The sequence below is a fragment of the Lithobates pipiens genome, unplaced genomic scaffold, assembly GCF_037356315.1.
Source record: "Lithobates pipiens isolate NorthernLeopardFrog02 unplaced genomic scaffold, aLitPip1_a1.2 Scaffold_13, whole genome shotgun sequence".
Taxonomy (NCBI): Eukaryota; Metazoa; Chordata; class Amphibia; order Anura; family Ranidae; genus Lithobates; species Lithobates pipiens.
This window is the reverse complement of record NW_027507718.1, coordinates 553195702-553220379: the sequence shown is the minus strand read 5'-3', so window position 1 is coordinate 553220379 and position 24678 is coordinate 553195702.

Below are 24678 nucleotides of genomic sequence, written 5' to 3'. Positions count from 1 at the left end.
GCTGCAGGGAGAGTGAGTTTAATCATTAGCTGTTACTATCAGGTCCACAAAAGTGCTATTCCAGTAACCAGTTATTGTTCCAGCAGCCTCTGTTTTGCCAGTTTATATAAGGACAGGCAGGAAGCTGTGTGTCAGGCAGTGAGGGTCAGTTTAATCAGTAGCTGTTACTATTAGTTCCACAAAGGTTCTTTTGAGGACTGGTATCAGTGGTATGGTAATAGGCTTGTACACGTATATAATATTCTTTCTTCCAAATATAGAAAGAATATTATACTTGACTGCTGCCCTTCTGCTGCAGTCTGCTAATCATTCACAACTCACTTGTTCCACAAAGCTCTTTATCAGGACTGGTAACTTGGTCTGTCTAGGGTGCTACAGTACATAGGGTTGAGTGAGGTACAGTCTGCTATTCTATAAGGACTGGTATCGGTCCACAATACATAGGGTTGAGGTGCACTACTGCTGACCGCTGCCCTATACTGCAGCAGTCCTTCATCGGTATAGGGACTGACGTACAGTCTGCTAATCACTCACACACAACCTACTTGTTCCACAAAGGTCCTTATAAGGACTGGTAACTTGGTCTAGGGTGCTACAGTACATAGGGTTAAGGGAGGTACAGTCTGCTATTCTATAAGGATTGGTATCGGTCCACAATACATAGGGTTGAGGTGCACTACTGCTGACCGCTGCCCTATACTGCAGCAGTCCTTCATCGGTATAGGGACTGATGTACAGTCTGCTAATCACTCACACACAACCTACTTGGTCCACAAAGCTCTTTATGAGGACTGGTAACTTGGTCTGTCTAGGGTGCTACAGTACATAGGGTTGAGTGAGGTACAGTCTGCTATTCTATAAGGACTGGTATCGGTCCACAATACATAGGGTTGAGGTGCACTACTGCTGACCGCTGCCCTATACTGCAGCAGTCCTTCATCGGTATAGGGACTGACGTACAGTCTGCTAATCACTCACACACAACCTACTTGGTCCACAAAAGTCCTTATAAGGACTGGTAAGGTATATAGGGTGCTACAGTACATAGGGTTGAGTGAGGTACAGTCTGCTATTCTATAAGGACTGGTATCGGTCCACAATACATAGGGTTCAATTACTTTAAAGGACGCACCAGACTTGGTTGAATGGCTCGCTTAGCCTTACTCTTCTGCACCCTCCTCATCCTCTCGATCTGCACCCTCTTCTTCACTCTCCGCTATGTGCACCCCCAAAGAAACTACCACCAACACCACCACCACCACCACCACATACCTTCTGCTTGAGTCACAGGAATTATTTTCCGATCCATATCAAGAGGACATTTCTGATGCGCAGCCACTCTTGGTATTGGATCAGGAAGAGGAGGTAGCAACAACCGCTACTCAGCAGTCTGACGACAGTACCCAGATCAGCCCAAGGAGGAGGTTGGTCCCCGGTGTTGCTGCCTACTCCGAGATCTCTACTTATAGCGGTTGGGAAGGTGACGTTGATGATGACGTGTCTAGTGATGTCACGTGGGTGCCCACAAGAGAGGAAGAGGAGGGGAGTTCAGAGGGAGATATGGACCAGCAGATAGGGAGGAGAAGCAGGAATAACTTACATTGCACAGGAGGGACAAAGCAGACTGCAAATGTATCAGGAGCGAGTCATCGACCATGTACGGTCACATCTGGCGCTCCCAGGACACCGGCACATGGCTCCGCAGTGTGGGCTTTTTTTAACGTGTCCGCTGCTGACAATAGCGTTGCCATCTGCAATCTTTGCAGTCAACGCATTAGTCGCGGTAAGCCCAAAACTCACCTAGGGACGACCGCCTTAAGAAGGCACATGGGCAGCCATCACCGAGCCGAGTGGGAGCAACGGAACACACAAAGCCACACAACAGGCTCTCACCGTCCAGCCTCGTCTTCTACTTCTCCTTCTCCTCTCTCCTCACAATTGTCCTCCACTCCACCTTCCATCACGCCAAGCTCACGTTTTTCTGCAAAAAGGCAGGCTTCCGTGGGCCTAATGTTCGAGCGTAAAAAAATGATGACGCCGGATAACCCTCTTGCCCAACGGTTGACGGCTGGCTTGTCAGAACTCATAGCCCGCCAACTACTGCTATATAAACTGGTTGACTTGGAGGCCTTTTGCAAATTTGTGGCCATTGGAACTCCACAATGGAAGGTCCCAGGAAGGAAGTATTTCTCAGAGAAGGGCATCCCAGAGCTATATGGCCATGTTCAGCGGCAAGTGAATGTATCTCTGGCACACAGTGTCGGTGCCAAGATACATCTGACCACAGACACGTGGTCTAGCAAACACGGGCAGGGAAGGTATATCACTTTTACTGCCCACTGGGTGAACCTTCTGACGGCCGTCAAGCATGTAACCCGTGGCACCCGTGTAGATTTGGTTTTACCGCCACGGATTGCATGCAAGCCTGACTCTTCTTCTCCTCCTCCTCCTACCCCATCCTCCTCCCTCTCTTCCTCAGCTGACTACTCCTTTTCCGCTGCTAGCGTCTCTTCCACTGCACCGCCCAAGCTCCCCAGAACCTATTCCACATGCCAGGTGAGACGTTGCCATGCCGTGCTGCGTCTGTTGTGCCTGGAAGCCAAGAGCCACACTGGCCCGGCACTCCTTTCAGCTTTGCGTTCACAGGCAGATCAGTGGCTAACACCGCTCAATTTGACAGTTGGTAAAGTGGTGTGTGACAACGGTGCCAATCTGCTTAGCGCATTGAAACAGGGCAAAATCACGCACGTGCCATGCATGGCACACGTCTTAAACTTGGTCGTGCAGCGATTCCTTGTCAAATACCCTGGGGTCCAGGAATCTTGCGGCAGCCAAGGAAAATCTCGGCCCATTTCAGAAGATCTTACACGGCCATGGATCGCCTTGCTGACATTCAGCGACGACACAATCTGCCGGTCAGACATCTTATTTGCGATTGCCCGACGCGATGGAACTCAACCTTCTATATGCTTGATAGGCTGCTCCAGCAGAAACGTGCAGTTAACGTCTACCTGCATGAACTCTGCGGCAGAACCGGTTCTGGGGAGCTGGGTTTTTTTTCACCGCGCCAGTGGCTGCTCATGCGCAACGCATGCAGACTTCTGCGGCCATTTGAGGAGATCACCAAACTGGTCAGTCGCAGCCATGGCGCCATCAGTGACATGGTACCTTATGCCTTCTTTATGGAGCGTGCATTGCGTCGTGTCATTGATCAAGCTGTGGAGGAGCAGGAGTGGGAAGATGAGGATGTCGCAATGCTGGATGAATTCCCAGGGGGGGCTACTCTATCTGAGACAAGTCAATAACAGGAGTCTGAAGAGGAGTCAGAGGAGGATGGTGCCGGGGCGGATGAGGAGGAGCAAGAAGAGCATGCTTTAAACCTTTCTGGGATCCCTGTTGTGCGTGGATGGGGAGAGGAGAATGAAGAGGACGACATTATCCTGGATGATGAGCAGGAGCCAGGCCACCACACCGCTTCTACTTTAGTGCAAATGGGGGCCTTCATGCTCCAGTGTTTTAATAGGGACCCCCGTATAAAAAGCATAAGGGTCAAGGACCAGTACTGGGTGGCAATGTACTTAGACCCCGGTACAAACACAAAATGGCGGAAATGTTACCGCCGTCGCAGAGCGCTCTCAGAATGCAGCACTTCCAGGCCTTGCTTCGAGAAATGCTGCATTCTGCTTTTGCGTGCGCTGGCAGAGGAGCAATTCCCACTCCCAGAGAAGGAGTTGCGGGTACCAATCCAACAGCGCCTGCAAGAAGAGGCCGGTTTGAAGATGTGTTGGTGACTTCGGATATGAGGTCATTCTTTCAGCCGACCCATCGACAGGTGTCATCCGGATCCAGCATCAGGGAACGCCTAGGCCGTAAGGTGTCCGACTACATCGGGTTAACGGCCGATGTGGACGCTCTGAGGAGTGATGAACCCCTGGACTACTGGGTGGGCAGGCTTGACCTCTGTTTAGAGCTTGCCAAATTTGCAATGGAACTGTTGGCTTGCCCCTCATCCAGTGTCCTGTCCGAAAGGACGTTCAGCGCAGCAGGGGGGATCGTGACCGATAAGCATACTCGCCTAGCTCACGACAGTGTTAACTACCTCACATTTCTAAAAATGAATGAGGCATGGATCTCGGAGGAATTCAACACATGTGACCAGTAGACCATGTATATGTCTATAAACAATTTTTTTAATCAAGCACACAGACCTTCTTTCTTCATTTGGCTCACTTCCTTGTCCAAAAAAGCACACCGTACTATATGCCCATACCCTCCTCTTTGAAGAGGTTGAGCTGTGTCATATTTCTACTGGGGCTGCTTATTATGAGGGGCTCCCACCATCCCTGTGCTGTGCTGACATCCTCCTGGGGCTGTACCTCTGCTGTGCATATTATGAGGGGCTCCCACCATCCCTGTGCTGTGCTGACTTCCTCCTGGGGCTGTACCTCTGCTGTGCATATTTTGAGGTGCTCCCACCATCCCTGTGCTATGTTCATTATGAGGGGCTCCCACCATCCCTGTGCTGTGCTGACTTCCTCCTGGGGCTGTACCTCTGCTGTGCATATTTTGAGGTGCTCCCACCATCCCTGTGCTATGCTCATTATGAGGGGCTTCCACCATCCCTGTGCTGTGCTGACTTACTCCTGGGGCTGCTTATTATGAGGGGCTCCCACCATCCCTGTGCTATGCTGACATCCTCCTGGGGCTGCTTATTATGAGGGGCTCCCACCATCCCTGTGCTATGCTCATTATGAGGGGCTCCCACCATCCCTGTGCTATGCTGACTTCCTCCTGGGGCTGCTTACGGTGCAGGTGTCAGTGCTGTATATCACGGTGCTGCTGTCAGTGCTGTATATCACGGTGCTGGTGTGAGTGCTTTATGTCCCGGTGCTGATGTCAGTGCTCTCTATCACGGTGCTGCTGTCAGTGCTGTATATGACGGTGCTGGTGTGAGTGCTTTATGTCACGCTGCTGATGTCAGTGCTGTCTATCATGGTGCTGTTGTCAGATGACTCTATCACGGTGCAGGTGTCATTGCTGTATGTCACGCTGCTGATGTCAGTGCTCTGTATCACGGTGCTGCTGTCAGATGACTCTATCACGGTGCAGGTGTCATTGCTGTATGTCACGCTGCTGGTGATCATCTCCTGCACCCTCTTCTTTGCCTACCCTGGTCCCTGACCTTCCCTCTCCTCCATTGCCTTCATGCGCTCCACAGTCCTGAATTGTCACAACAATTTCCCATATAAAAAAAGAATGCTTGTAGTTGTCAATCCCAGATTCACCTCATACATGTGTTATGTCATTGGCCATGTGGTGGGACTATGTTTGCACAGCTAATAATTATTTTGTGGCTGCAAATTTGACCTATAGGTTTGCGAAGTTCGCCTCCCATTGAAGTCAATGGGGCCTGCCGCGAACGTTCCGGTTCGTGAACTATCGGCCGCGTTCGCAGTCCGCGTTCGCGAAACGTCCCGTCGGAATTTCGTCCATCACTACTTAAGAAGCACACTAGACCTACTTGTATTAAACACATTATAGCAGGTAACCCCCAGACAGGTGTCTTCAACATCTGCTACGAGTCCCATAGCGTGGAGCAGTCCTTGTTGGAAATGTGGCATCTAGGCCCTTAACATGGACCCTGAGCTTAGAGTCCCAGGGTCTATGTGTCTATGTGTTTTGGAGAGATATGGACTTGAATACAAAGTAAGAAGACCACTCCATGGATCTTCCAGGCATACACCTTCCAAAGAGTAGTGTTCCCTTAAAAACCAGGGCCCATAGTCAGTGGGTAAGTGGCTTGCTCCCAGTCAGTCCTCTTCAAAAGCCCCTTTTCCCAGCTAGGTCTGTCACACTTCTCCCCCATCAAAAGTCGACTAACAAGGTCCCAGACCTCCACCTGCTCTGGACATGCGTTAGTCGGGCAGAGCGAACTCACATAGTCAGTCTGAATGATCTCCATTCTTGGCTGCAAGGAATAGTACAAGGAATAGTTATCGTCAGTAAGTTTTGGGCAGAGGTCATTGACTCTCTATCCGGCTGATAGTGCTTCAGCTGGATGATTTGCAAAATTCTGGGCTTGGTCTGCTGCTGGGGAGAGGGGCTGATCGCCCCAGCTTCCTGAAGCTGTGGGGGCACAGTAGGTGCTAGGCAGGGGCCAGTGGCGCTCTGCCCTGTTGCCAGCGATTCAGCTGGGAGTAGAAGCTTCACTACATCAGCTTGTCGCTGGAGAGAGGGGTCGACTTCCCCAGCTCCCTGGAACTCCATCGTTGTTGCCGGTGCTATTGAGAGGTTGGTAGCACTCTGCCCTGTTGCCAGCACTTCTGCTGGGGACTCCACATCATCCAGTTTGGCTAACCGTTGGGGCTGGAGGCTGGTTCCTCCACTCCCAGACTGTGGATCTGCTGCTGGGGAGGAAGGATGACCTCCATCTCTCCCAAACTGTGTATCCACCATTGGGGAGATAAGCTGGTTGCTTCCTCTTCCATTCCCTCATCTGGCTGCTGGGATGACATTTCTCTGTCACTTTCTTCCAGGTGCACAAATCCTGGCGGGGGAGTGAAGACAATTTCCTCCACTCTGTCTGAATGTTTGAAAGGGAGGACGACAACCTCCTCTCCCTTCTCACCCTGGATCCTGATCTGCTGCTGGGAAGTGACTGTCTCTTTCTCACCACGGGCCTCCCAAACTGTCGTAGGTGTGGGGCAGAGGTCTTTGACCCTCTGTCCAGTTGCCAGGGCTTCAGCTGGATAAGTTTCTTGCAACTTCACAACTGCTGCTGGCAGGAAATTCCATGTCCATGTCAGTGTTGTGGGACAAAGGCTGACTGCCTGTTCTCTCAGGAAGGATGAATCTGTTATTGGTGCTGGGCAGAGCTCAGTGATGTTCTGCCCTGATGCCAGCTCTTCTGCTGGAAGCTCACCTGGCTTTTCTTCCTCAGCTGAAAAGTCAATTAAATCCCTAGTCTCAGGAATTGCTGAAAATCCGGGAAACTGGTTGTCGGCAATTGGGCCCTGTGCCAACACTTTGGCAGGTGACTCATAATCCATAACATCCTCAGATGAAAAGTCAATTAAATCCATACATTCTGTGATCTGTAGCTGGAGAGATGAGCTTACTGATTCATCTCCTATTACCCTCACCCGGCTGCTGGACAGGTGCATTCCTCCATCCAAGATCATCTCATGCACAAACAGGATTGTCAAGGTCAGTCAGTACTTTCTGCATCCGCCATATGACCTCTGCATTACTATGCCACATTGACGACTCTTCAGACGGAATTTCAGAGTTGTCAGCTGGTATTTCCTGATAGTTCCAGGCAAAGGGTGCTCAGAGTCAGACCTGCTGCTGAGCAGAATCTAGCAACCATCTGTAGGCGATCTCCAGCTCCCATTCCTCATTGGCTAGAAACTCCAAAAGTGCCCATAGAGACATTCAGCTTCTGTTCTCTGTATTCCAAGATTTCCTCCAAATATCACTCCAAATGGCTCTCAAGGTCAGGGTCCTCAGACAGCCTCTCTAATTTCAGCCCTAGACCGCCATAGCCAAAGCCTTCTGTTTTGGTATCATCCGCTGTCCATGGGCACACTTGGTCTACATACCAGCGGAGGGCTCTGTAGGTCTTATCTAACTGCATCTCCGCCTGGACCAGCCTGGTTAACTCAGATTTCCATTTTGTGTGCGGATGTTTCACCAAAAACACCATTTGCACTTCGTACTGGGACCAGTACCTTCCCTGGAAGGAGGAGAGAATTTTTCCATGGTGTCGTTGCTCATGGGCTATTTCTTCCTTGCAAAGTTCACAGTTGACAGAATCATGCTATCCTAGCAGGGCCTGCTCTGACACTGGTCCTCTGTGCTGTATCTTCATCTCTCTGCAACCTCCTTCTGAATTCCTCTTCCATGGCAGCTGGTATCTGTATCTCTCCTCTCCTGCTATCCGGACCTTGGATCCAGGTGGAGGTTTGAATGTCCCAGACTGCAGGAAGCATCCCATTGCTTGCCACCAATGTAACAAAATCATCCCCCACTCTCAGGTTGAGTGCTTACTTCATATACCACTTCCTCCAGTCTGAAGATAGATATCAGATATTCTAGCTGCATATTGCAACCAAGAACTAGGCAGGACTCATTTGGCTGCAAAGCTGGAACACGTTTATTTGAACAAACTAACACAGAATATATACACCACAGGAAGATATTCCCCTCCTGATCATATTACCCTAACAATACAAACTGTACACAGGAATATTAGAACAACAGACATATAACATTACAGTTTTATGACAATTCTCATCTTTGTGATTTTTCCACTGCTCCTCTGTACTGCTTGGATATTAGAAGAAGGGAGGGATTCCCCCAATAGCTTGAAAATGTAACTCTTGTGCAAAAAAAACAAAAAACTAATGTACTCAACTGTGTTGTTGCAATTGCACTAATATGTCTACAATGTCCTTCACCTTCTCTTCCCATAAAACACTTTTCAAGCCCTTCCTGCACCTCCCTCTCTATCTCTCTCCTCTTTGAAGTTCACTGTATTCCTCTCTTTTCTCCAGGGTCTCTGCACTGTGATTTATCTTCCTCTGGGTCTGGCATCACTCTTCCTTGATGAATTTTCTGCCCAGCTACCTTATTTTCTTTTCTTTGAAATGCCCAATATCATTCTTGGTGACTTTAACATCCCTAATAATGTTTATACCCCAGCTACCTCCCAACTCCTTTAACCGGACCTCTGCCTTTGGACTAACGCAAAAGACACACACTTCTGCACTCCTTGCAACTTCCCAAACACCCATTTACCTCTCTCTGGCCATAATCTTATCAGTTTATTACTCTCCATATCTTTACCCCCCTATCCCTCCTAGAAGCAAACCTGCAGAAATCTTCACCACTTTAGCCCTTCTCTTATCTGCAATGCAACAGACCACTTTTATAACCCAAATAGGACTTATCAATCCAGAGAGTGCTGGAAGTCAGACCTCTCTAGCCCGACTACCTTGGAACATTTCACCCAACATAGATGAGAACCCCTGAGTACTCAACAATGTCTTCAAACTGTCCATTTTAAAGGGACCACAACTCAAATACTGGGTAATATACCTGCTATCCATGACACATTCCTGATGTCCTGTACACCCCCATCTCTACTACAAGCAAACCCATAGAAATCTTCACCACTTTAGCCATTCTCTTATCTACTCTGCAACCAAATAACTTTTATTACCAAAGCTTACCCATATCCTACCCTGACCTTGCCAATTCTGTCTAGAATAGCTCAGTCTCACTATCTCTGGAAACATTCCCCCTCCCCCCCCCCTCACCACACACAGAATTAGTGGTAGTAACACTACCACCACTAGATGACAAACGTGTGACAGCTTGTTTTAGATTGTCAATAAGTTGGTGGGGATTCTGGTGTTGTTGATCAAATGGTTTCATCATCATATTTGGCTCTCTGTGACAAAACACTGTCCAAGTCCAGAGACAAATATATTAATATTAGCATATAGAGTAACAACGAGAGAAAAGCGAGATGAAAGAAAACTCAAAAAGAAATCGAAAAGGGGTCAAGAGAGAGAGAAAGAAAGAAAAAAAGAAAAACAAAGAAGTATTTTGTATTGTGGCTCTGCCCTTCGCCTCCACTATGGTTGTTCAAATCATGTCAGTTTATACCTCACTGCGTCTATTGCTATATTGTTTGTGCCATTCTATCCATGGTCTCCAAATTGGAAGTTTAGAATGAAGTCTATTTTGGGAAGCCGAAAACATAATTTCATAAGTAATGTGTAGGTTAGTCGTCTCAATTACTTTTGCTACACTGGGGGGTTCTGGATTCGCCCATTTCCTCGCTAATTCCAAGCGCGTACCAAGCAGAATTCGGGACATGACAGGTCTATGAAGATGGGGAATAGCGTCTGCTCCTAAAGACAGAAGCGCTAGGCCCGGTTCACATGCTACTCGCATTCCTGAGATGCAGCTTATGACCTTAAAAATGTCCCTCCAATACCTTTTTAATTTCGGGCAAGCCCAAAGGATGTGCAATAGAGGCCTGTATCTTCATTTTAACATCAAGGTCTTTAGATATGCTTTTGTGGCCCTTTTGTCTCCATGTATCTTTACAATTTTTCACCCACAATCCTCTCCTACGTCTTTTGATTATGGCTTGAGTCACATGAACAGAACCTTCTTTAGTAGAATAGACTCTACCAGACATTGATTGGTCTTTTTAATTGGGCAGCACAGCATTAAGCCCCACCTCCAGCTTCTCAGTGTTTGGGGTAATGGAGTCTAATTACTATCTAAGGTTCAGACATACCAAATGTTTTTCTATGAAGGACTTTGATTCTGTCAACTAGTTGGTCAACAGTATAAATGACCATGTAAAAAGCTATGAGTGATACTTTGTTACTAGATTTTTATTTTACTTTTATTTTTATTTGACCACATTTTAGGAGTCACCCATACAGAAATCCAGGTGGCTCCATGTTTTTTGTTGTTGTTAATGTATATACAGTAACTGCAAATTTATGATGGGGGGAATTGCTACTAAATATATATATATATATATATATATATATATATATATATATATATATATATATATATATATATATATATATATATATATATATATATATATATATATATATATATATATATATTTCTTTTTACAGTCAGATGAATTCAGAAGGCCTGGGTAGAATCTGGCCATTGGTAATAATGGTGGTCATTCCACTCCAAAGTCTTTTATCTTCTTCTAGTTGCTCTCTGGTGTTTAGGCAGGGTTGCTCCTAAATTTACCTGCCAGGTATAGCTACCTTGTCTAATTGTTAGGATCAACTGATTTCACTCTAAGTCTGTAATTGTTGCATTTCTCTCTTTTGTCGCTAGGTGGCCGGGTACCTGGTGGCTTTAGATATAAGAAGGGCAATGCAAGTTCAGCTTATGGGTACATGGGGTATCCCAGCCAATGGGCAGGGGTTTTCTTAAATCCCTTGACCTGCTGGGAGAACCTATATATTCGGGGAGAGTCAGGTGATCAGTGTTCTGTGTCTGGGTGGACGTGTGTTGTATTGCCCGGGCTGCTAGGCCAGAATTTGGGCCTATCCCGGGCATATCTGGCTGCTGGGCTGTCTGAGGGCCTATCCAGAAGTAAGAGAGCAGCACAGGGTTGAGATTGCGGCTTGCAGTCTAGCCAGAGGTGACACCTCTACTAGCCGGAGACCCTATCGTGGTCGGAGGTAGAGGGGAAGCTGTCGCCACTAAGAGACCAACCATCTTATTACCGGGGACCACAGTGAGTGGCTGAAGCAAGTACTGGAGCAGAATTCTCACCAACCGGGGACAGTGAAGAATCAGGAAATTTCAGCGGTGTATAATCAGGGACCCAGCCAGCTGAGGTGATGCTTGCAGTGCAGCCTTGTATGTCAAGCCAGGGACCAAGCAGGCCAGAGGGGTGAAGCTTGAGAGGTAACTTGAGTACCAAGCTAGGGATCCAGTAGAGAGTAGGGGTGCTGCTTGAGAAAGATAATACAGTGAAGATTGGAGGAGCTCAATGGATTCAGTGTCAGGGAGTCATCTAGTCTAGTGAGAGCTGAGAACATAAATCATTACACACCAAACCGCAGTCTTCGATCCGCCAACAAAAACCTCCTCCTCGTGCCCAAAGCCTGGTACAAATCTAAGGGGGATCGGAGATTCGCTGTCCAAGGATCTCGGCTATGGAATGCTCTACCAATCAACATCCACCTGGAAGAAAACCACCTGGCTTTTAGGAAAAAACTCAAGACCTTCCTCTTCTAGCTGATGATCAAAGCTCGTCACAGCGACTTGAGGCGATTCAGTTTGCATTGTGCGCTATACAAATATTTCATTCATTCATTCAGAGAGACTGGGAGCTCAGTGGGCTGAAGAACTACAAGAAGTGATTGTAGTGGAAGTGAAGGAACTGTTACACCTTGTATTAGAAACTGTTAAAGATTGTTGCCATAGGAGACAACATCCTTACACATGCAGAAGTGGTGTCTTGCTGGATGCCTTTCCCTGCATGGCTGTCTACATGTAGAAGTCTCTGAGTCTGCCAATAAATCTTACAACTACCAAATGGTGTTATGGCCCTAACCCTCTTTCCCAAAGTTCTGTTAAGAGAAATAAAATCTCTTTTGCATTCAAGAAGTGTCTGGCGCCCAATCAATCTAACACTGTTTCACCCACTATGCATCACAACCCACCATATACAGAAGGATGTCAGCTATCTCTGGCCCTGGAGGTTTTCATTAGACAAAAGTAGGCCGTAGAACTTGCTACATTCTGTACACAGGAGTCGGGTCCTTCTATAAATGTCCATGTCCCGGTCTGTGTGATGAGGGGGTGGTAATAATAGTAGTCAGTCACATTTAGCTGGACTTGTTCTGTAATGTAGAAGATGTTTTGTAGTTTATTCACTTCTTCAGGTATAATGAGTGATGGGAACATATCCCGGCATTTATATCCACACATCTAGACCTGACACCTTCATCTAATCACCATGGAATGAGTCAGGGAAGATGTTGGCCGTCTATGAATAGGATGGGGGGAGGGGGTTCGGATTTGTCTGTAGATGGGCTTTACCGTAAAAACTAGTATGTTTCTTGTATAAGTTCTGGATCAGCTTCCCCAGTGTAACTCACCTTGTCTCCTTTCCATGATATTCGCTCTGGTTCTAGTGTAAGTTGCTGACCCTCTGAAAGGGACCCATCAAAGTTGCCCACAATTATCCAATCAGTGATATTTCCACCTTTAATTCTTGTAATCCAATTTACAATGTCCAGTGGGCTGGGCAGTTCTCCTTTATCATTAAAAATCATGACCTTGCCATCTGGATCCTTGTACTGGACTTCTTTTATATAGCGGGACAGCTTAAAATATGACATAAATTATTATAGGTAACGAGTATATCCACTTACAGACCGGAAGATTTGCCCCCTTAATGACCGGGTCATATTTTTGTGATACGGCACTGCATGGCTTTTCGTGTAACACTTTTTATTTTTTTACCGCTATAAACACTAAAAAGACCAACAATTTTGAAAAAAAAAATTTTTTTACTTTGCTGTAATATATATCCCCAAAAATGTTTTTAAAAATCAAATTACTTCATCAGTTTTGGCCAATATATACAGTAGGTGACCGTGATATTGATATTGTTACTGGCGAGATTGACACCATGCGAGCCCCGTCGCGGGAGCCAGCTCTGAGCCGGCTTGCATCGGGAAAGGAAAAAAATTTATTTTCCTTTCCCGATAAGCGACGAGCATTGCTGACATTGAGGCCGGGTTCACACTGGTGCGGGGATATGAATTGGATTCCCGCCAATGCCAGGCACTGTATTTCATATGAATCCTAAGGGAGAACTCCACGCCAAATGAAAAAAAAAAACGCCATTAGTTCCCCCTCCGGAGGCATACCAGGCCCTTGGGTCTGGTAGGGATTTTAAGGGGAATCCTCTACGCCAAAAAAACGGCGTGGGGTCCCCCCAAAATCCATTCCAGACCCCTATCCGAGCATGCAGCCCAGCCAGTCAGGAAAGGGGGTGGGGATGAGTGAGCGCCCCCTCCTCCTGAGACGTACCAGGCCGCCTGCCCCCAACATGGGGGTGTGGGTGCTTTGGGGGAAGGGGGGGCGCCCTGTGGCCCCCCACCCCAAAGCACCTTGTCCCCATGTTGATGATCACCACACACCGCGTCCCTGGCATTGCGGCCAGATAGAGCATCGAGTCAACATCTCAAGAAGGAAGAAGAAGCACCTTGTCCCCATGTTGATGAGGACAAGGGCCTTTTCCCGACAACCCTGGCCATTGGTTGTCGGAGTCTACGGGCGGGGCTTATCGGAATCCGGGAGCCCCCTTTAAGAACGGGGCCTCCACACACCTGCCCCCCACCCTATGTGAATGAGTATTGGGGTACCATGTACCCCTACCCATTCACCTGGTGAAAAAAAAGTAAATAAAACACAACACAAGGGTTAAAAATAGTTTATTGCACAGCTCTGGTGGTCTTCCGTCTTGGGGGTCTTCTCGCTGCCACCCAGGGGTCTTCTTCCGACTTCGGGGGTTCTTCTTGCCGGGCCACCGCTTCTTCTTCCAGCTCTTTTACTAGCGGTGGCCCAGTCTTCTGCCACCGCCGCCTTCCGTTCTTCTGTTCTTCTTCTTTCTTGAGATGTTGACTCAACGCTCCCTCTGGCTGCAATGCCAGAGACACGGTGTGCAGCGACTTATATAGGGACAAAGGGCGGGGTCACCGCGCCCCTGGCATTGCAGCCAGAGAGAGCGTTGAGTCAACATCTTAAGAAAGAAGAAGACGTCTCAGCATCCTCCAGGACTGTGACATCATAAGGGGGGTGGGGTCACCATGTGACATCAACCGGTGACCCCACCCCGTGTCCCTATATAAGTCACCACACACAGCGTCCCTGGCATTGCGGCCAGAGAAAGCATCGAGTCAACATCTCAAGAAGGAAGACCACCAGAGCTGTGCAATAAACTATTTTTAACCCTTGTGTGTTGTGTTTTATTTACTTTTTTCACCAGGTGAATGGGTAGGGGTACATGGTACCCCAATACTCATTCACATAGGGTGGGGGGCCAGTATCTGGGGGCCCCCTTCTTAAAGGGGGCTCCCGGATTCCGATAAGCCCCCCGCCCGCAGACCCCGACAACCAACGGCCAGGGTTGTCGGGAAGAGGCCCTTGTCCTCATCAACATGGGGACAAGGTGCTTTGGGGTGGGGGGGCTCGCTCATCCCCACCCCTTTCCTGACTGGCCGGGCTGCGTGCTCAGATAGGGGTCTGGTATGGATTTTGGGGGGACCCCCATGCCGTTTTTTTTTTACGTAGGGGATTAGGAATTAGGGGAGGGCTTCCCCTAATCCCTAATCCCCTACGTAAAAAAAAAAGGCATGCAGGCTTCATTAGTGAGGCGACATTATCGCCGCTCTCTCGCTCGCTACTATAGGAAAATAAAATTTTCCTATTGCAGCCAGCTCGAGAACCAGCGCGACAGGATCACGCTGGTTAGAGAAGCCTGTCACCGGGGAACCAGCGCGACAGGATCGTGCTCGAAACACAATATCAGTGGCACCTACTGTATTCTACATATTTTTGGTCAAAAAAAATCTCAATAAGCGTATATTGATTGGTTTGCTCAAAAGTTTTAGATTGGAACATTTTTAGATTTATGGGATTTTTATAATTTTTTTTTTCTTTTTACTAGTAATGGCGGTGATCAGCGATTCTTAGCGGTACTGCGATATTGTGGTGGACAGATCGGACACTTTTGACAAATTTTTGGGACTGCTGACATTTATACAGTGATCAGTATGGATGTGCCAGAACCTGCGAATGGACCGATAATTTGCGTGAACTTTAGAACCCCGTTAAAGTTTATGGGACTCGAACATTCAAAATCAAATCATGCTAATTTTAAAGGCTAATATGCAAGTTATTGTCCTAAAAAGGATTTGGGGACCTGGTTCCTGCCCCAGGGGACATGTATCAATGCAAAAAAAAGTTTTAAAAACAGACATTTTATCAGGAGCACTGATTTTAATGATGCTTAAAGTGAAAAAAAAAGAAATATTCCTTTAAATATCGTACCTGGGGGGTGTGTATAGTATGCCTGTGAAGTGGCCCGTGTTTACAGTGTTTACAACAGTGTTTACAACAGTCCCTGCACAAAATGACATTTTAAAGGAATGAAAGTAATTCAAAACTGCTTGCGGCTTTATTGTAATGTCTGGTCCCGGCAATATGGATGAAAATCAGTGAGACAAATGGCATGAGTAGCCCCCCAGTTCCTTACCAGGCCCTTTGGGTCTTGTATGGATATTAAGGGGAACCCCACACCCAAATAAAAGAAAAAGAGCATTGGTGGTGGTGGTGGTGGTGGTGCTGGTGCCACAACACTGTAAGTCCTCACAGTTACTCTTGGTGGGCGCTGGAACTGGCCCTGCTGTGAAATATTATATCAAGAATTGTAATTACATGTCCCTGTTGAACAGTGGCAGAAAAATTGGGCCTTAGGCACTGGTGCCACAACACTGCAACCCCTCACAGATACTCTAGTTGGAGTGCAGGAATGAGTATTGCATCAAAAATTGTAATTGCACGCCCCTGTTAAACAGGAGCTGAAAAATTGGGTCTTAGCCACTAGTGCTGGTGCCACAACACTGTAACCCCTCACATATACTCTAGTTGGAGCGCAGGAATGAGCCCTGCTGCAAAGTATTGCATCAAAAATTGTAATTACACGCCCCTGTTAAACAGGGGCTGAAAAATTGTGCCTTAGCCACTGGTGCTGGTGCCGCAACACTGCAACCACTCACAGATATTGTAGTTGAGCGCAGCAACAAACCCTCCTGCAAAATATTGCATCAAAAATTGTAATTACACACACCTGTTAAACAGGGCTGAAAAATTGGGCCTTAGCCACTGGTGGCGGCGCCCAGAACCAAAAATGTTCCTACAAGCTATCAGCATGATCATTGAGGAAGAAGAGGATAGTCACTCAGCATAACAGGATAGTCACTCAGCATCAGCATAGGCAGTCTTGAAGAGATCTGACATTTAAAAAAAATATATTTCGTTACATGAGCATCAGGTGCTTGGTAGCTGGTGGTGATCCAAGACTGATTAATTTTTATCAAGTTCAGTCAATCAACCGAGTCGGTGGACAGGCGCACCCTGTGATTGGTAACAAAGCCTCCAGCAGCAGTGAATGTGTGTTCTGAAACAACGCTGGATGCAGGACAGGCCAGTAGTTCAATTTCATACTGTGCCAGCTCTGGCCAGTGATCCATCCTCAAGACCCAGTAACCAAGAGGATTTTCAGTGGGAAAGGTGTCCAAGTCTGATCTTGACCCTAGGTATTCCTGCACCATGTAAATCAGACGCTGGAGAATGGTTGCTGGAACCAATCATACCTTGGGGCTGCGGACTAAAAAATTGTCTGAACGCATCAATCAGATGGCCACCTTCTCCACCACTCCTTCTCTGACTGAGCGAAGCCTCAGCAACACATTGTCCAGGATTAGGAATTTGTAACCTCCCAGTCTCTGAGAACGCATTGCACAGGTCTTTCTGCAATGCCTCCTGAAGAAATGTTATCCTCTGCTCCCTCTGCGATGGCAAGATAAGGTCTGAAACCTTATCCTTGTACCATGGATCAAGGAGGGTTGCCAACCAGTAATGATACCTCTCCTTGATCCGACGAATATGAGGATCCTTCCACAGGCTTTACAGGATCAGGGAGGCCATGAAGCATAGGTTAGCTGAGTCATTCGGTCCGGAGTCCTCTGGGTCACTAAGGATGACATGATCCGCATCCCCCTCCTCCCAGCCATGTACAAGTCCACGGGTTTCTTGGGACTATAAATGATCCCTAAAAGACTGCTGCTGCTGCCTCCTCCTCCTTGTCCTCTTCCTGTGTGATCAGCGGGCTAGCAGGAACACTGTCTGGATAAAGGGGTCCTTGAGAGGTAAGGAAGTCCTCCTCTTCCTGCCTCTGTTGTGCCTCAAGTGCCCTCTCTATTATTCCATGCAGCGTGTGCTCCAACAGGTGTACAAGAGGGACAGTGTCACTGATGCATGCACCGTCACTGCTCACCATCCTCGTGGCCTCCTCAAATGGTGACAGGACAGTGCATGAATCCATGATCATGGCCCAGTGGCGTGGGGAAAAAAAACAAGCTCCCCTGACCCTGTCCTGGTGCCATAGTTGCACAGATACTCATTGATGGCCCTCTGCTGCATGTGCAGCCGCTGCAGCATGGCCAACATTGAGTTCCACTTGGTGGGCATGTCACAGATTAGGCGGTTCTTGGGCAGGTTAAATTCCTTTTGGAGGTCAGCCAGCCGAGCACTGGCATTATATGACCGGCGGAAATGCATACAGACTTTTCTGGCCTTCCTCAGGACATCCTGTAAGCCCAGGTACCTGCCCAAGAACCGCTGAACCACCAAGTAAAGGACAAGAGCCAAACAGGGCACATTGGTCAGTTGTCCTTGTCGGAGGGCAGAGAGGAGGTTGGTGCCATTGTCACAAACCACCATTCCTGGCTTAAGCTGGCATGGTGTCAACCACCTCTCAAGCTGCCCCTGCAGAGCTGACAGAATCTCTGCCCCAGTGTGGCTCCTGTCCCCCAAGCACACCAGCGCAAGCATCGTATGGCATCTTTTTGCCTGTGTACTTGCGTAGCCCCTTGAACACCTACGGAGCATCGCTGGTTCTGAGGACAAAGCACAGGAAGAGGCCATGGAGGAAGAAGAAGAGGAGGGGTGGAGGAGAGAGGTATGTCAAAATCACCAGTAGTAGCATTTTGGAGGCTCCAATGCTACTGAACCTTGTCCTGCATCCTTCCCAGCCTCCAGCAGAGTCACCCAATGCCCCGTGAAAGATAGGTAACGTCCCTGTCCATGCCTGCTGGACCATGAGTCAACTGTAATATGCACCTTACCACTGACCGCCCTGTCCTGCAAGGCCAAGACATTGCCTGCCACATGCTGGTAGAGAGCCGGAATCGCCTTCAATGCGAAAAAGTGGCGTTTTGGAACCTGCCACTGAGGAACCGCACATTACACAAACTCATGGAAGGGGGCAGAGTCTAACAACTGAAAAGGTAGCAGTTGAAGTGCTAGCAATTTATCCAAGCTAGCATTCAACTGCTGGGCATGTGGATGGCTGGGAGTGAACTTCTTTTAGCGGTGCAGAAGCTGGAGCAGGGAAATTTGCCTACTACATTCGGACGTCGGTGTACTGATAGCAGATTGCTCGCAAGTACTTGGCTGTGACACAGCTAATGCTACACATTCATTCCTCTCAGTGCACGTTTCAGAGAGGACTAAAGTTATAGGGGGGTCTGAGATCCCAGCTGATGAGGAGCAAGGAGAGGTCCACTTTGTTCTTTGGTGTGGGTCTCTTAGGTATGCTTGCCAAGGAACTACATGGCAGGTCGACATATGTCTGGTCAAGCATGTAGTGCTCAAGCGGCTGATGTTTTGGCCCCTCAAGATACGCTTGAGACATATGTTGCAAATCGTCTCAAAAAAGGCCCACACCAAAGAACTTTTGGAATAACACGCAGAGGCAGAGCCCTGCACATGCGGAGCTCTGTGGTATGATGCAATCAGTGTGCTGCCAATAAGCTGGCCCCTGGAGGGCATCCTGCCTCGTTGGAGCTGTGTCTCCTCTTCCTCCTCCTCTTCATCCAGCTCTCTCCTATCAGGTACCCACGTGGAGTCAGTGACCTCATCATCTCCTCCCTCCTCATCACTGGAGCAAACCTGGCAGTATGCTGCAGTTGGGGGAAAATAACTGCCAGAATGCTGTCCTTCTTGGACACCCCCTCTCTCTAGGCTCACCTTACTGCCTTCCTCTAACTGGGTATCATTATCAGAGCCTTCAAAACGCTGGGCATCCTCCTGGGGCATGTACAAAACACTGTGGTCAAACAGTTCTGGGGACTCCTCAGGAGGACATGGTGGGGCTAGGGAAGGAGTGACTGATGCCATTGAGCTGAGGGAAGAGGCTGCGTTGGCAGATGCTTTTCCAGACAAAGTACCCTGAGCCTGGGTGAGAGAGGATGAGGAGGATGAGGAGGGCTTGGTCATCCACTCTACCAAGTCTTTGGCATGTTGCAGCTCAACACGGCCAGCTACCAAAAAAAAGGACAAGCGTGTCTCATGGCCATGTACTGATGAGGATGCATCGTGTCCATGACCTGCACTGTTGCCTCTAGACACAGAGCCTGCTTGCCCTCTTTTATTTTCTCATGACTGTCTGCCTCTCCTTGTTGGCCTTCCAGACATGCTAATGGCCTGCAGGGAGATGTAGCTGCACAAAAATGGGACGTATATACTGATTATACTGCAGCTAGCAGAATCAACTGCCTGCCTGTAGTATTATTAGTATGAGAACACCAGCAATTGGGGTAGCTTTATGTGCACATTGTGCAGAGTACACAGGACACCAACTGTAATTACTGCAGCTGCCTGTCTGTTATATAGGATCAGAAGAGCACCAGCAATTGGGGGTAGCTTTAAGTGCACACTGTGCAGAGTCCACAGTACACCAACTGTAATTACTGCAGCTGCCTATGGTATAGGATCAGAAGAACACCAGCCATTTGGGTAGCTTTAAGTGCACACTGTGCAGAGTACACAGTACACCAACTGTAATTAATGCAGCTGCCTGTGGTATAGCATCAGAAGAACACCAGAAATTGGGGTAGCTTTAAGTGCACACTCTGCAGTGTACACAGTACACCAACTATAATTACTGCAGCTGCTTGCCTGTGGTATAGGATCATAATCTCATCACCAATTGGGGTAGCTTTAAGTGCACATTGTGCCAAGTACATAGTACACCAACTGTAATTACTGCAGCTGCCTGTAGTATAGGATCAGAAGAACACCAGCAATTGGGGTAGCTTTAAGTGCACACTGTGCAGAGTGCACAGTAGACCAACTGCAATTACTGCAGTTACCTGCAGTATAGGTTCAGAAAAATCCCAGCAATTGGGGTAGCTTTAAGTGCACACTGTGCAGAGTACACAGTACACCAACTGTAATTACTGCAGCTGCCTGCCTATGATATAGGATCAGAGGAACACCAGCAATTGGGGTAGCTTTAAGTGCACACTGTGCCGAGTACACAGTACACAACTGTAATTACTGCAGTTGCCTGCCTATTGTATAGGATCAGAAGAACACCAGCAATTGGGGTAGCTTTAAGTGCACACTGTGCAGAATACACAGTACACCAACTGCAATTACTGCAGCTGCCTGTGGTATAGGATCAGAAAAAACACCAGCAATTGGGGTAGCTTTAAGTGCACACTGTGCCGAGTACACAGTACACAACTGTAATTACTGCAGTTGCCTGCCTATTGTATAGGATCAGAAGAACACCAGCAATTGGGGTAGCTTTAAGTGCACACTGTGCAGAGTACACAGTACACCAACTGTAATTAATGCAGCTGCCTGTGGTATAGGATCAGAAGAACACCAGAAATTGGGGTAGCTTTAAGTGCACACTGTGCAGAGTACACAGTATACCAGCTGTAACTACTGCAGCTGCCTGTGGTATAGGATCAGAAGAACACCAGCAATTTTGGTAGCTTTAAGTGCACACTGTGCAGCAAAGGACACAGTACACAAGAACAAATCTAGATAAACTGAATACAGTATATATATAACACCTAGGATGCATATATATATACAATACACTCACTGCAGCTAACTAACTCGCCTCCTGTCTGCTCTATCTAACTCAAATGAAATGAAATGACACTGCTTATCTCTCTCTCTCTCAGCATGCCAGAACACACTACACAAGGCCACCACGCAGGCAGCCTTATATAGTGTGGGGCGTGTACTAGACTCCTGGCTTTGGCCAATTACGGCTCACTGTACAGACGGTGCTGTGATTGGCCAAGTATTGCGGGTCATAGTTCATGCTTGGCCAATCATCGGCCAGCAATGCACTGAGATGTCACAGTGAATTATGGGCCATGACGCGCCACTCTAATTTGGCGCGAACGGCCCATAACGTTCGGAATTCGCCGAACGGGCGAACAGACGATATTTGAGTCTAACATGGGTTCGACTCGAACACGAAGCTCATCCCTAGAGATCAGTGCTATAAAAATGCATTGATTACTGTGTAAACGTCACTGGCAGGGAAGGGGTTAACACTAGGGGGGCATTTAACCACTTAAGCCCCAGACCAATTTGCAGTCAAAGGACCAAGCCCATTTTTGCGATTCGGCACTGCGTCGCTTTAACTGACAATTGTGCGGTCGTGCGACGTGGCTCCCAAACAAAATTGGCGTCCTTTTTTTCCCACAAATAGAGCTTTCTTTTGGTGGTATTTGATCACCTCTGCGGTTTTTATTTTTTGCGCTATAAATTAAAATAGAGCAACAATTTTGAAAAAAAATGCAATATTTTTTACTTTTTGCTATAATAAATATCCCCAAAAAATATTTTAAAAAAAACGTTTTTTTCCTCAGTTTAGGCCGATAGGTATTCTTCTACATATTTTTGGTAAAAAAAATCGCAATTAGCGATTATTGATTGGTTTGTGCAAAAGTTATAGCGTTTACAAAATAGGGGATAGTTTTATAGCATTTTTGTTAATATATATTTTTTTTACTAGTAATGGCATCGATCAGCGATTTTTATTGTGACTGCGACATTATGGCAGACACATCGGACATTTTTGACACATTTTTGGGACCATTATCATTTATAAAGTAATCAATGCTATTTAAATGCATTGATTCCTGTGTAAATGACACTGGCAGTGAAGGAGTTAACCACAAGGGGGCAGTGTAGTGTTATATATGACGTTATATGTTTTTTTTTATTGTAGGGGGGTGTGGCCTGGCATGTGACGTCACTGATCGTCCTTTCCTATAAAAGGGAAGAGACGATCGTGACAGCCACACAGGGAAGCACGGGGAGAGGTTTGTTTACACAGACTTCTCCTCGTTCTTCAGCTCTGTGACCCGATCGTGGTCCCGCGGCCACGGTCACGGAGCACAGGACCGGGTCGGGAGCGCGCATTCCCGACCCACGGCTGGGCACTTAAAGAATCACGTACAGTTACGTGATTGTGCCCAGCCATGCCATTCTGTACATCGGCATGAGGCGGTCCTTAAGTGGTTAAGAGATTAAATGTGTTCCCTCGTTTGTGTTGCTAACTGTGGGGGGAGGGGACTGACTAGAGGAGGAGACATATCGTTGTTCCTAGCTAGTAGGAGCAGACAATCTGTCTCTCCTCTCCTCACAGAACAGGGATTTGTGTGTTTACATACACTGGCTTAGATGGGGCTATGGGAACTTTCAAAGAATAAAAATCACACACAGGATGAAATTGATGGACCTGTGTCTTTTTTCAACCTTTTAAACTATATAAACTATGAATGTCTTAACATTTGTGCAAGCGTAATGAATAATACTATAATGTTTGTAATATGTGTGTAATGGTATCTTTGTTGCCTTTCACCGGGCAAATGTAACACTCTCTAACATTTGAGAAACATTTGCCCACGAAAGTTACCATTCACCAATAGAGAAAATGGCCTAACATTATAGGCTGAGAACATTGGACCAGCAGAGGAAATAATATGAGGAAGACCTCTGCACTGTGTACAATCCATGGAGAATATTGTGTGAATGGAAAAACAAATGGATGCTCAGTCAGGGTGAGACAATGGTCTGGTATAAACATTGGCTGTTTGGGCATTCAGACAAGTGGCCAAACTTTTGCCCATCCAATTTTCTTTTGGATTGGAGTCGATAATCTCATAGAGAAGCAATATTTCTACAGCTTCTATATATGACAATCTCCTGCTGTCAGTGATTCCTAAGGGAGCAGTGTATGCTTGCACCTGTGGCATCCCTAGGAACCAATGGCATCATTGGAAATTCCGGCCACATAAGAAAAGGGGTGGGGATAGCAGTCACTGGCCATATTTAAGCATTTTTCATTTACAATAAAATAGTCATTGCGATTCTGATAAGCCAACCCACCAACAGACCCCCACAATCACCGACCAGGGTTCTGGGGAAGAGGCCCTTGTTCTTATCAACAAGACATTGCTCCCATGTTGAAGGCATGTGGCCTGGTATGGTTCAGGGGGGAGGTGCCTTCTCATCCCTCCCCTTTCCAGGCCGGCCAGGCTGCTCAGATGTTTTTTGTTTTGTGTTGTTGAGTTCCGTTTTAAAATTAAAAAAAAGTTTAAATTGCCCAAAAATTACATTTCACTGCCAGCTTCTCAAAAAAACAGAAAACAAACAGAAACTTTCAGCACTTTCTGAACATGATAGAGATGCTCCCCTTTAAAGGTAAAATTAGGATATCCCCCTCCCCCAGCATGTTATTTAAAGGAATTTTGCATTTTTATTGTTTCACTTTAAGCATTTTTAATATGTCACTGTTCCTGGTCAAGTGGAATTTTTTTAAATGTTTTTGTGTTGGTACATGTTTCCCAGGGCAGTGCCCACCCTCCATGATCTTTTTACATCTCCTTGCATAGTAGCCCAGAAAACTGGCATTTTTAATTTGTTAGCCAAACAACGCTCAAACAGAACCCAAGCACATGTAGTTCTGACAGCACCACTCCAGGCCTCCTGTGTGTAAAGTACCATCAGCTTCTATCTCTGCTACAGGTGCTAGTCCCAAAAGGACCAGATCACTTTTATTACCACTGCTAAATGTAACAGCTTCCTCCTGATTGTTAGGGAACTGGTACCTGTTGGCATTCTAACAACCATTGAATAGTAACATATAGCAGGGATCAATAAAATGTCTTAGAATCCCCCCAAAATTTATACCAGGCCCTTTAGTCCTGTCATGAATATTAAGTGGAACCCCACAAAAAATAATGCAGTCTCCTCAAAATTTTACACCAGATCCTTATCCAAGCATGCACCCTGGGTGGCTAGGATGAGGGGGGTTGGGCAGTTGTCTGCCCCATTCTGAACCATGCCAGGCAACATGCCCTCAACATGGGGTACCTTCCCAGGGGGACCACTTGCCCACAATCATGGCCCGGTAGTTGTTGGAGTCTGTGGGTGGGGGGGCTTATATGTCTCTTGAAGACTCTTTAAAGCGGGAGTCCACTGGGACTCCGCGTTTTT